Raw genomic sequence first — 6,072 nt, 5'->3', positions numbered from 1 at the left:
ATTAAATGAAATAAACATTTGAAATATATGAGTTTGTATGTAATGTATGAATATAATATACAAGTTTCACTTTTTAAATGGAATTACTGAAATCAATCTACTTTTTCATGATATTCTAATTTTATGACCAGCACCTGTATATATTATGTTATTCTCAAGACAGATACAGGAACTTAAAGTGCAGGACAAATGTCTGAACTTTAAATTTGATTTATTGGTAAATTTAAATATACTGGTGTACATATATATATATTTGCAAAAATATTTCACATAATTCTTTTCCAGCCACTCTAATCCCGTCTGCACTGATTCAGCTGTATTAAAGTCACGCCTTGTTGATGGCATTTTTTTTAACATCTTGGCAAGTGGATCCCAGGCAGAGCTTTGTTTCCAGGGTAACCTGATGGGAAATTGTGTTTACTGACACAGATTAGCACTTTGCGACAAAAGACGTGTCATTCAGTTGCGAAACAGTTTCATTTACAAATGATATTTACTGAGTTAATATGTAATTGTTATATTCGAGAGGTGTGACGCCTCCTCCAAAGTACATTATAAGCATTTTTAATTGATTAAATGCTGAATAAATGGAAAATCTCTTAGATGTTTTGGGTAATTTTGAAATATATAGACAGCAAAACACAATATATATCTGAACTACTGAAATATAACTTAAAGCTGGTATGAAACCATTAAAGGTCAAATCATTTTTTTTATTGAATTTCACGTGTTAATAATTCTGCTGGAGAAGGACAAATTCATAAATCACATTAAGTTCAAAGCACCGCACGTGCAATGCTGCACAATACATTCATGCATGAAAAATTGGGCTGTTTTTGTGTGAAAGAAGGCGACCAAAGTTTTAAAATCACATACAGAAAATGCAGATCTTTACACGACCTCTGGTTTGTTTTCTGTTCCTTCATCAGATGTTTGCACCCCTTCGTGTTTTCATCGCATTTCTTTCTGTTTTGCACTTTTAACCCAGGAGACATTAGGCTGATCGTGTTACCTCATCTGCAACATGCAGAAATTCTCAGTAAATGCTGTCAACACACACACTTTGTTTAAAATCAAAGCACAGACTTCTACATTATCTGCTGCTTACAGTCATAAAAAATATTTATTATTTGCCATAATTCATTAGAAATCACAGGGTTTGCTTCTGTTTAGGATTCTTCATTGCAACTGAAAACATTGTCCTTGTCTTCAAAAAAGCTTCGGTTGGAGCTCTTTGTCTATGATTTAATGAGCTCCCTTCTGCAAACTTAATTGTCTTCAGCTGATTTCTCAGTGTTATTATTATCATCATGTAGTAGTTAATAATGCATGATTGACCTATTTAAGTAATAGTGTACATTTATCATTCTCGATGCCTTGTGATTATATATTTATTGCTTGCACATGCCTGCTCGCCACGCTCTCCAAGTTATTCCCTTTCCCACTTACTTTTCATCATGCCTCCTCCATTCTGCCTCTTCCTCGTAGTTTTTCCTCCTGTGATGCAGCTTCTGTTTCTCTCTTTGCTGAGGTGGCTGTACCTGAGATGACTTTGACAAAGTAGTCTCCACGCGTGTTGCTTTGAATATACGTGTGCGCGGATGTGAGGGCGCTCATGTGAAGTTTTGTGCATTACCTTGCGCTAGCTTCATTTCTTTCTTACTTTTTAGTTTTTTTATAATCGCCCACAGCCGAAAGGTGAAGGTGGACAATAATGTTTTTGCGTGTTTGTTACCTAAATGCCTCATGAACCGCTTGGTGGATTTTAATGAAACTCACAGAAAGTAATCACTGGATGAACATCTACAACTGGTTAACTTTTTGAATCAAATCAAGGCGGCTGGCAAAGCCATCTTTCCTTAAAAACCACAAAAATGGCAATAAATCAATCAGTTTCTAAGACATTGAGCTAAAATTTAATGTGTTAGTAGCTGAGAAATAACCACAACACATACTCTGAGCGGGACATCTTGCGATTTTCTATGAGACTGCACCTAACTTTCTTTTCAAGGTTTGACCAATTCGGCTACAGCTTCATCATTAAGATGATTTTAGTCTCAAACTCTTGCGTCAAAAGAGGCGGGCGATATGCATTCCTCCAAGGACCCCTCACTTCTCTCACATGTTGATTTCTTATGCACCTTTTTTTGCCTTACCTTGCCTCCCTCTCTTTGCACCCCAGACTTTTTCTTGCTCGTCTCTCTGTCCCCTCCCTCACAGTGGCTCCTTCATCCTCCTCCTCCTCCTCCTCCTCCTCCTCCTCCTCCTCTCATATGTTGATTTCTTATGCACCTTTTTTTGCCTTACCTTGCCTCCCTCTCTTTGCACCCCAGACTTTTTCTTGCTCGTCTCTCTGTCCCCTCCCTCACAGTGGCTCCTTCATCCTCCTCCTCCTCCTCCTCTCATTGATAGTGAAGCATATGTGACTAGAATTCAGAGGAGCTAATCATTATTCTACGAGCGGAGCGCCGCTTTCGGGCAGAATGTCAATCCCCTTCCCTCCCTCTGTCTCTTCTTCCCTCTGCCTCCCCTCTTTCGCATGCTTACCAAGCAATAGTTAACATGGGAACCAACATTTGTGTCCTACAAAGAGAAAATTAAGGAACCACGAATAACACATTAATGATGGCAGACACGTGGGCTTTTAACACCTGCTCCAAGGTTTGGGTAATGGTTGGGTTAGGTGCATATTTGTGCTGTGGATGGTATTTTGAGTGAGTGTGTGTGTGTATGTTACTTAGTTGTTATGTAAAAGTGCTGCACATCAATTTGTCAAGAGCAAAGTGGTGTGGGATGGAGATGAGAAAGACAGCTGTTGAATACATATTTAGAAAGAAAAACAGAGAATCACGGCAGAATTTCCGTGAGGCCAAAGTCCCTAATAATCTGAAGATAAACGTAGCTTCTTTGCATAAATGTTTGTTGGGTTATTTGGTATATTATGTGTTTGAAAAGGCTTTGATAAAACAAGGAAACAGTAACTCGTGCATCAAATTCAGGGTCATCCTGGAGTGCTACGAGTGGTGGAATTAGAGGTGAATTAAACAAACACACACACACACACACTTTTGCACTGCAGGGAGTGCGTCAGTGTGTGTGTGACGAAATGGGAGAGACAGCGCACACAGACTTCTCCTGATTTCCTGAAAACCGCAGCTGTGGGTCACAGCCAGGGGTTAACGCCGTGTAGGCTGCGGCCCAAACCCCTCAACACACACTCACACTCACACACACACACACACACACACACACACACACACACGTGCCACATACAAAATAAAATAAATCTGCAAATTGGACACATGCACAACAGTTAAACCCAAACGTCCGTTCAGACTCCCGCAGACGTAGGAAGAAACACGCCGTGACCTCAGGGAACCTCTTGCGTGACATGGCTGCCGTCTAATAAGATCAAGCATGAGTGAGTAATAGGTGCTCCAGCCTTTCAGCCCACTGGACAAAGACATCTTGAGATGCACATTATTTTACAAGATGCAAAGTGAATAGGTGAAAACATGATGATGAATGGTGTGGGGGTGGAGGCTGTTTGAAAGCAAAGCGGAGGAGACAGCTCAGCATTGTCACATACTATCTTTGTTTCGCTGTTTGATTAGGGGACAGCTTAGTGGACAAACCAGAGTTGATCTTTCCAAGGGCTCACAGCTCAGGCTAGACATTAATATGAGAGGTCCAAATAAAGTAACATTACACCACTTTGCTCTTGCATTATGCAAAAACAATGTTTTTTTTGCTTGAACTTGAACAATTAGGATTATTATTAATTAGTTTAGTTGCTATTTTGATTATTTGATGCGTCCAACTTCATTTACAAATGCATTTGCAAGCCACAGTGTTGACACTAGCAATTAAAGAGCCACCTCGTGAGCAGAGGGACAAAATCAATGATTCAACACAGTGTGGTAAGTTTAATAGCTTTAGAGGACTTGTAATGCTTAGAGAGCTCTGGGGCTGTGAGGTTAAGGCAAAGATCTCAATCTCTGCCAAACAGCGAGGAGCAGAAGTACCAGAGGTTTGTGTCCCAGTCCTTTTAGGAGGGGAGTAGGACCACGATGGAGGCAGGGTGTACGGGAGTTCGGCAGTGACATCATACAGTGTGAGCTGCCTCTCTGGAGACTGCTGTTTGCTTGCACTGGGCTCATGCTGTTGTGGAGCTGTGCTGTATATGACTGAACATTATAAATAGTGCGAAGGGTGTCAGCTCCATTCAAGGGTGTCCTGCATGAAGTGTCAGAATGCTCTGGAGAGAGGAGTCATTTCCAGCAATGCATATGAATAATGTAGGAGCATGCATGCAGCAGTGATGTAAATATTCCAATAATTTCTAGAGTAAGAATTGAAATGTCACATTTAAAATTTTATTCAAAGCCGTTATACTTTTTTTTCCTTTTTGATAATCCTGATTATTTGAGGTGAACACTGATACTTTGCATAATTTCTGGAACTGGTTTTGTTCATAGATGTGACTTCTCGTTGTGTAATTTTTCACTGCTTCTGCATCAACTATAAATCAAATCTATAACCTAACAACCAGAAAGTGTTTATTATTCTAAGCTTGTAAGCAAATTTATTATTACTTTTGGGAGTGAAGTTGTGTGAATTCAGTAAACGTGTCGATGCTGTAGATGATGGTCAGCACACTTTCAGTCTGGAGAAGCAGAGAAGATTTTTTTAAAGGGCATAAAACCTGACTGCTGCTCAGAACCAGAACCCCTGAAGGGTGAAATTTTCTCCATTTAAAGCAACTCAGACCTCAGAAATTCTGTAGTTTGTATCATATTTTAGATTTTTTGGTTTTAAACGTATGTTTGCTTAATTTTGAGACATCCGTGTTGCAACGCTGTGCCACAAAGGACCATGGAACAGTCAAATGTAAAACTCACATCCTGTAAAAATGCACACTGCAGTTTTTTTTTTCTAATCCTTTATGAGATTTAAATGGTAAAAATTTGCTCTTCGTTCTGAACAATATGCTGGCGCAGATTCACAACCGAGTTGCAAGCCTATAATTATCTCATTCAGAGCAGCAGTAAGCTTAGCTCTCCTGTCACAAATCCTCCCTGCTTCAAATCGACAGTGTGCTGACCACTGATTACTGTAGATATGACATTGATTACTTAATTGGTACCTCATGCTACCTCGCTTTCAAAAAAGAATATTCCTCGTCTGTACAAGCTGATATAACGTAAAGGTGTATCTCTCTCCAGAAAGAAGAGCTATTCTTCCTCTGAATCTGACTCTGAGTAGATTTAGATGAAACCTATTTCTTGAGAGAAAAGTAACCCTGTTTTTAAAGTGTTCAGTGAATGTAAAACATACCTTTTAGACTTACCTGATGAGGGCTTTCCCTCTGAGTGAACAAAGTTTTATACTTTATAAATGTCCAACAACTTCAGCTGGTTTGATGATGTTCACTTTAAGATGATAAGTCACCCAAAAATTGTTTGTTGCAGAATTATGTGTAAAAAATAAATAATTAGTTACAGATTATTGCAACAGAATTATACCTCACTGCACTGATAATGAAGTTCTTCCAGTGTGTAAATAAGAATAATTGTTTGAGCTACTTTTATACTCTGACTCGATTTGTCTTTGTACCCTTATTTCTGAATGTGAATTAGTGACACTATGTGCAGCTGATGATCCGTGTGTGTTTTTGTGTGTGTCAGTGTGTGACATGTGTCATAGGGTATGAGGCGATTCATGTGGTGGTGTGATAGTGTTTGTCACCCTGAGCATGTAGTTGTGTCAAACTCCATCAGGCTAGTTTATCCTGGCTATAACACATCCCTATGATTTAATTTTTTCTTACTCCATCACCCCGCCATCGCCCTTGTTTGGTGTGCGTTCATGTGTAAAAGTGAGTCTGATTCAAATGTGGGCTGTCTTCATTGCCTTTTCCTCATTTCCAGCGCCTATCAGATGAGCTGACAGAAAGAAAGCGAGGATGAGGAAGATTGAGATTCATCTTTGAGAAAAATACCTTGGAGGGAGAGAGAAAGGGAGAGTGAAAGAGTGGGTGCTGGGAAGGAAAAACGAGGGAGTGGGAGGGTG

The sequence above is a fragment of the Kryptolebias marmoratus genome, linkage group LG16 (genome assembly GCF_001649575.2).
Source record: "Kryptolebias marmoratus isolate JLee-2015 linkage group LG16, ASM164957v2, whole genome shotgun sequence".
NCBI classification, from domain to species: Eukaryota; Metazoa; Chordata; class Actinopteri; order Cyprinodontiformes; family Rivulidae; genus Kryptolebias; species Kryptolebias marmoratus.
This window is presented reverse-complemented; position numbering follows the sequence as displayed.